This window comes from Bidens hawaiensis, unplaced genomic scaffold (assembly GCF_021521415.1).
Source record: "Bidens hawaiensis isolate Kalapana, Puna unplaced genomic scaffold, B.hawaiensis_p1.1 tig00014981_1, whole genome shotgun sequence".
NCBI classification, from domain to species: Eukaryota; Viridiplantae; Streptophyta; class Magnoliopsida; order Asterales; family Asteraceae; genus Bidens; species Bidens hawaiensis.
This window is the reverse complement of record NW_027492330.1, coordinates 597,520-605,843: the sequence shown is the minus strand read 5'-3', so window position 1 is coordinate 605,843 and position 8,324 is coordinate 597,520. Positions and strand designations below refer to the sequence as shown.

The 8,324-nt window shown below is 33.1% G+C and overlaps 1 pseudogene across 1 annotated transcript; it reads left to right on the top strand.

Moving 5' to 3' along the window:
- The first annotated feature begins 4,337 nt into the window (after positions 1-4,337).
- On the top strand, positions 4,338-7,741 carry LOC143548229 (oxoglutarate-dependent flavonoid 7-O-demethylase 1-like; annotated as a pseudogene). The gene is made up of 4 exons (XR_013137914.1): positions 4,338-4,580; positions 5,709-5,947; positions 7,030-7,354; positions 7,440-7,741. The product of XR_013137914.1 is annotated as an oxoglutarate-dependent flavonoid 7-O-demethylase 1-like (transcript).
- Positions 7,742-8,324: the final 583 nt, after the last annotated feature.

The window sequence follows — 8,324 nt, the reverse complement described above, 5'->3', positions numbered from 1 at the left end:
GGTTAGTTGTTTACCGCTTTGAGATCAAACACAACCCAAATCAACCATCTATAATAGATGGTGACAACATAAACAAATGTAAACAACTGTAGTTACATACCGTGACATGCACTGCACCTTGCAGCAACCCTAAAGACAAACAATGAAACAAATCAGAAAACAATATAAATCGGGAGTAAATACATCACCTAAATGAAACATCACGTTGACAAAAAGTACATAAACACTTCCCCATGTTTTCCCTCTTCTGCTCTAGAAACGAATATATATTCTTGCCAGAAGCCTTGAACTGCTTTTTGCTCAATTTTGATGATTTTGTCACATGTTTAATATCAGATTCTGGCAACTTTACATCTGCAGCTACTACAATCTCGTACTCTTTGATAAGATATAACGGAATGTGCATCTCGAAAAACCAGTTTTTCGATTTTTTATCTCCAGTTTCCTCTACTTCCAATACTTTTTTCAAAACATGTGACGGAAGATGCTTTTGGTTTTCAAAAACAACACCATAACAAAGTTTATTTCTCATAAGTTTCTTATCAATGATGAAAGCATTACTAAAAGCAGAAGCCTTTTTTATCCGTTAATCTCAAACGTGTCGAATAAAAAAGGCAGGTAAAGCTGTAAAAGTTTAGTTTTACAGTTTTCTTAAAGGATTACCCGAAGAGCAAGTTCTGACGCAGTCTGACTCAAGTCAACTGCAGCTCGCCAGATGAACTGTTTGCTTCTTTTAAAAACCTTATGACTATCAACATAATGCACACCATTTATTTTTTTACAACCACCTAATTAAATAAATGAAAATAAACAGTTTAAACTCATTTATAAACCATATCATTAGTGGCCAACGAAACAATAATCATAAGGTTGCACGACTATAGTAGCAACAGATTGTACATGTCGAGAAGTGTCGGTTACAAACTTTCAATCCATTTTATATGAAAGTACATAAAATGTTAAAAAAAAAGCAGCTAAACATAAAAAGGGGCCCAACTGGCTAGCTGTCCAATGTGTATGCAAATGCTTAAAATTTTAAAACATTTCAAAAGAATTACATATTTAAATTATATTTTTAATTTATTTTTCACCAACCAAATAAAAAATAAAAAAATGAAAATGATAAAAAGTAACCAACTTTGATCATATAACGGGACCCTCCCATTTTGCCATCTCAGGATATGGCCAAGAATGAAGTTTAGAATTTACCTTGTCGAGCAGCATGCCTAATCAAGTGCTTAGAAAGCATACCACCTCGCGACCAAGCAATATCGGTTTTAGGTATTTTATGTATTACTATAGACGGTTTTCTACCATGACTTTTAACGGACCCCACCACGCTTTTAGCACTTTGACTGAGTTGACCTTCTGAACTTGTATCATCTACATGCCTGATCCAATCCGTAGAAAAATCAATGTCGCGGAAATTCCTCTCAAGCTACATACAAACAATATGATCATATTATAATTGCAGGATATAAATGTATAATAACAAGCTAAATGCATCTGCCTTCTCATTTTTTACGTCTATAAACTTTAGTTTTCAATTTTTCCAAATGACAGGAAACTAAAAGTTAAAGTAGAGAACGGAAATGGATAAAAATAGTAAAATGACCGCAACTTTAGTGTCACACATTTTACTTAATAATGAGCTCGATTTTCTGGTTGTTTAAATGCAAGGAAACAAAAATGGTTTCATGTGCAATTAACAATCTCGGCATCCCAATTTGGGCAACAAAAAAAAATAGTTATTACAATTTCCGTTCCCATAAGATCTCAAGATATGCATCTGCTCAAATAAGTTAGAATCACATAACTACACCTCTACTTGGAAAGATGTTGCTTATAACACAAGGCATACAAATAAGCCTGATCATTAAAGCGAATGATTCTTCCAAAAATAACGGATTTCTGATTTTCCATAGTAATTTTTCAACCGACTTGTAACAAAAGGCATGCATAATTTAGCGCACTTACAGTGGCGGACCCAGGAAAATTTCTCAAAGGGGTCGGAATTTTCTTAGTCGACTATCGCTATATACTCATAGGAGTCGTTCGAGATTTTTACACGATAATAGTACTAAAAAATTTTGACATGGGACGGCCGACCACGTACCACAAGGGAAGGTCCGCCCCTGCACACTTATTTAAATAAAAAGTTTTTTTTTTTTTAAGAAAACCAATAGATTATATTCTAAATATATGGCAACTAGATTAATGCACACATGTGATGAATTTGTAATCTTCTAACCCTTGAATTATTAAGTTAATAGACATTATGAACACAAATATTAAGGAAAAAAGAGAGAGTATACTAACTTCAAGCAAGTAGGCCTTTACTTGAATCAAAGTTGCAGCTTTCTCAACATGTTTCTGCCATCGATTTCTAAAACTTGAATTCAAAAAAGGCTCGAGTGTTAAACCATATAAACTGTGTTCTATGTATATAAGATAAGCTGCGATACAAGCAATGCTGCCCTCCACATCTTTCGGCCGGTGCAAAGAAAACAGTATCTTTGCGGCATCTGAATCATCCAACAAACATCCTCTTTTCCTTTTCATTCTCCCAATTCACACGCATCAAACCTTATTCAACTCACACAAATTGTTGTTTTCTCGTAAACCGATGGATGCATACATAAATGGTACCTAGTGGAGAAAAGTTAATAATATCGATTACAAAATCCCGCCTAGGCGCTAGTCTGTACCCCACCGACTAATCGTTATTTGGTCAAAATTGGTCAAAATTTAAAAATGAAAATTTTATGTGAATGTATATTTGAAAAATTACATATAAATTCCAGCCGATTAATCGCTAGTCACTACCCCACGGACCGACTAGCGCCTAACGAGTTTTACAACACTGATGTCCATTCATTAAAACTAATTACGAAGTCAACACAAATCGAAAGTGTAATTTGAATAGCTACAAAAACAGAGACTTACTAATCGTTGGATTTTGGTGGTTGAAGAAACAGGATTCAGAAGTGAATGGAGATTAGGGTTTAACTTCAATTTAGAGGATCCGGATGACACCTAAACGGGTTTTAAGATCCGCGCTTTTTTAAGAAGTCGGGTCAAAAATGTGGTATGGTCCCACTTGCCACGTAGCTAAAGTAGTTTAGTTGAATACTTGAATGTCAAGCAATTGCCACAAAAAAAATTTTAATTATTATAAAGCCAAATATTTTATTCTTACCAATTTAAGTATGGTGTTGCTATACTTTAAAAAATGTCAATTTGTTTTAGAGTCCTATATAGTTATTAAAGTTATGTAATTACGTGTGTGCGTGGTTATCAATATAAGTTGCATAACTATAAACATGTTTTTTCCTTTTAATAATTTATTATATATTCAACTCTTGTAACACAGTGAATTTTAATTTTTAACATGGTAATGACAATATGGTATGTAACTAAAAGTTATCAACAATATCCTTTTAATATAGGAAACAACCAACCAGTGGCATCTAACTTTTGGATCTGGCTTTCATTGGATCTGTCTATAGACTTTCCTTTGTGGTCTTAGCTTTGTGTAGGGTCTAAGATCTTATTAGATCATATATATATATATATGAAAACCCTAAAATCCTACGTGTTGTGATGTGGTCGCTCCCTCCTTTTATGAAAGTCACCAGATTGCTTGATTTTTAAATGGAGGTCTTTCATTGATTTAATCTAAATTCATGGGTATGGGTCTTACCAAAACCAGATAGCTCTTAGACGGGTTATAACATCTCATTAAATTAAAAATTAATCTTACTAATTATTTGATATGAAAATCCTATAAAATAGGGATATACTAAAATTTAATATCAAATATTAAAAACGAATAATGTAAAACAACCCTCGTAATACGGGAGATAAAATATAGTGTATATACATATATATATATATAGTTTTGTTTGTTTGCTCTTTTAAAGTGGAGCAGAGGGTTTCGCTAGAAACAGTCTCTCTATCCTTAGAGATAAAGCTAAGATTTGTCTACATCCGCCCTCCTCCAACCCTACCTGTAACTTCTCTACAGACATGGGTATAATTGTTATTTCAATTAAAAAGGTCTTACAAGAAGTTACACGTGTTAAGAGTTAATTGTTTTTGTAGAAAGAAGTTGTCTAGTATTAGTATTCAAAAGACTCAATTTTAAACAAGTTAGCCTTGAAACATGGAGGGGGCTAAAGTGGAAACAACTTCCCGACACAAAAGGTCAAAGCCAACAGTTTTGACTGATTATCATTAATATTAATTAATACATGTATGTATATGTATAGCGATTGATGGCTGTATCTAACACATACACACATTCAATCATTGAAACTCACTCGGTCATTCCTCAAATGTCAAGTCTTAAATTGGGATCATCAATCCCCGTACCAAGCGTCAAAGACATCGCATCTCAATCTCAAACTCTCGACTCCATCCCGGACCGCTACCGAACTAACGTCGACCGCGATCACCCGACCGCAGATTCTTCACTTCAGGTGCCGGTTCTAGACTTGTCCAAGCTTCTTCACCCGTAGTTTCGTGAAATCGAGCTTCAAAAGCTTCGTGATGCTTGCAAAAACTGGGGCATCTTTCAGGTCAACCATAATATTTAATAATCAATCTTCTTCTTAATCATCACAAATTTGTCACCCATGTTGTGCATGAAACCAAAAAAATAAACATTTTGGTTTTATGTTTTTGTAAAAGGTCCAAAATTATTCCATAAATGAGACAAAAATAAGAAGATTAAGGGTGAGAAGGATTTGTAAAAAAAACACTCAAAAAAAATAATGAAAAGTTAACTAACTCAAATTTTAATACAAAAACGGAAAATGTAAAAATACAAAAATGTTTCTACTGTCATCCTCGTTTTAAAAAAAAAACACAATGTTGAGTGAAAAAGATCATTGTGTCTTTTTGTTTATCATTGTGTTTTGTGTTTATTTTCATCATTGATTGTGTCTTTTTTCCTTGACATTGTGTCTTTTTTTCTTGATATTGTGTTATATTACTCAATATTGTGTCATATGTTGTTCGTCATTGAACCATATTTTGCGATATATTGTGTGTGTGTTTTTTTTTGTTTATCATTGTGTTGTTGTTCATTTTCGACATCGTGTCTTTTCGTCGTGTTTTTTTTGGAACGGGAATGACGGGTTGTTTTTTTTAAATTTTTTTCATTTTTTATTTATATATTAAGTTATGAATTTTTTTTTATTTTTTTCGAATTTTCTTTTAAGGGTTTATTGTGTAGCCACAAATCCTTCTCACATTTCTCATTTATCTCCCAATCAATTTTAACTTCACCCTTTGTAAAATCCAACTTTTTCTTTGGTTTCGTTTGAGCCTTTTACTTTTAACTTTTAAGTAATGTCTAATAACTTAGTATATAGTTTAACTCAAATATTTTATCACAAATAAAGGTATAAAAATCCACTAATTATTAGCTGCCAAAAAACTTTAGGCAACTTCACTATTTTTAACCGACTTTCTTTTTTGACCCAAAATTTTCAACCCAAATCAATGACAAAACCAAAACCAAATAGTCAAACTAACGTTTCTAATTTAGCCCAAAACCGAACTATACACACCCCTAATTTGCTCAAACAACTCTTAACATAACTTTAGCACGCTTACTACTAATAATAATTTTGTTTATCGTAAGCTACTATTTAATTGATTTTGAACTATGATCTGATGATATAATAATCTCTTGCTTGCAGTTAATAGGTCATGAAGTTTGTGATGAATCTGTAAAAAGTATGCACAGCAAAATTCAAGAGTTCTTCAATTTGTCCTCTGAGGAGAAGAAGGTCTATGCTCAACAACCTGGAAGTCTAGAAGGTTATGGTCAAGCATTTGTGATCTCTGAGGATCAAAAGCTGGAATGGTGTGACATGATCTTCCTCAAGGCTATTCCGACTCATGCCCGAAAGTTGCAGTTTTGGCCTCATCATTTCCGGTAATTTTGGGACTGAAAATCACAAATTCGGTCTTGGTTTTTGATTTTCATAATGGGTTTGGTTCAGTTTTGTATTTTTATATTTTAGCATTTGATCTTGAAAATTTTGGCCTGTAAAAGAAAATGAGCCAAAATAACGAAAATTTTGACATGAAATTTTGGGCGTAATGACTAGTTGATTATTAGACGTTTTGATCTATAATTTTTGGGGCTACACAACTTATTATAATATATATATAGATGTACCGAACGTTTAGGGATCAGTTCGTGAACCGTTTGACGGGATGTTTGCTTATGTTTATTTATTTAATAAACAATTGAACATGAACAAATATTTTTCTTCTTTTTAGTTAAAAGAACGAACTTGAAAACATGTCTCGTTCATTAATTTATGTTTGAGGACATTCGTTTATTCAAATTCTTTCATGTATGTTCTTTCACGCTCATTTATGTTTGTTAGTTTACGTTTGTTTAAGTTCTTTAGTTTACGCTCCTTAATATAACTTTTTTTGGCCCATCGCAACTTTGTTTAGTTTTTATAACTTTTTAGGTCCAACAAAATGTTTTTCACATTACTTTTAGTTGGTTTTAGCTCAGTTATGTTCGTTTATCTATGTTCATTTGTTTACGTTAGAGAACTATTCTTTTTTATTGTCAACGAACGAATATAAATGAACACGAACATGTTCTTTTTCTTAACAAACGAATACAAACAACAAATCCCCGTCCGTTTAATTGTTCGTGCTTGGTCCTTTGTTCGGTTAAAGTTATAAGAACGGACACAAACATGCTACGTGTGTGGTCGTACGGTTCGTATACAAACCTAGTCTTCTTTGGTTTTTCGGTTCCGGTAGATTCGGTTCATTTTTTTCGTTGTTGGTTACAAGCAAAGCCAAAACCGAGCCGAAAAATTGATTTTCCAAAAAACATAAAAACAAACTGGTTCGTTATATGTTCGGTTATGTCAGTTGTTCTGGTTACCAAACTTTTATTTCGGTAACATTATCAGATCATAAAGCTCAATCAGTCATTTTTTGCGTCTCTTTTTGACAATTATTAAGTTTAGGATTGTTTTGAATCAGGGAAGAATTAGATACATACTCGAATCACATGAAGAACATTGCGGTTTCAATAATCGGGTTCATAGCAATGGCTTTAGGACTCGATGCAAACCGATGCTGTGAATCTTTTGAAGTCGGAAGCTATGATGTGAGGATGAATTGCTACCCGCCTTGTCCCGAACCTAAGAAAGTTATCGGTATATCAACTCATGCAGATATATCAGCGATCACACTCTTGACAGATTGTGGTGACATCCCGGGCTTGCAGGTTTTAAAAAACGGTCAATGGGTGTTTGTTCATCCTATGACGAATGCCGTCGTCGTAAATATTGGCATCATAATGGAGGTAACATGATACTATACTTTCACTTAGGATGTTATGTTTTAAGGCAAAATGAAGTACTTAAGTTGAAAGTTATATAAATTATTAGGTTGTGAGTAATGGGATTTATAAAGCTCCTTATCATAGAGCATTGGTAAATAAAGAGAAAGATAGGTTTTCAGTGGTGACATTTTGTTATCCTGATAAAGAATTTGAAGTCAAGCCGGATGAACAACTGATAAACTTGGACTCGGTGGCTCTATACAAATCGTTTACGTGTGATGGATATATGCAAAGCTTCTATGATCGTGATAAACTCAGTGATGACGGTGTTCCGTTCATTGATACCTTGAAAATCAGAGTTTAAGGAAGGACTTCAATTCCTGTAAGTTGGTCTTATATTGTAACTTCATGCTTCTGCAATACACAGTCTATGAATCAAATGTAGAGCTAAAGTACAAAATAAAACAATAATCTTAATAGGAAGATTAATATATTATTGAATGAGTAAACCATTACATCATGTTACTTTTTATAGGGAAAATGTGAAAGGTATTGTCAAATCTCAGAAATAGTATTTAAAGATACAAAAAGCGTGCCGCAATTCACAATGCACACGCCTTTACAACTAAAATGGAATAACTCAGTAGCTAGAATTTTTGCCTTGAAGATCCGAACCTAACAGGAAAACCTGAAACATTCATATTCACTGCTACTGTCAGATGTCTTTATATTCATTTTTTTACTTTTTTTACTTCCTTTTATTATTGGCGTGGATAGGACAAAATAGCAAAAAGATTTATATCTTAACATTTAATCAAATTCCGTCGAGATAATAGCTCATCACAAACACAGGTCAACAAAATAATAGCATATCGACATGTAACAAAGCAAGGATAAACGAAGAAAACCTTAATAATAAAAAATGAATATTTATTGTCATGACCCTATAAATATTTGGACCCTAACTAACCCCATTTTCGATTTATTTATA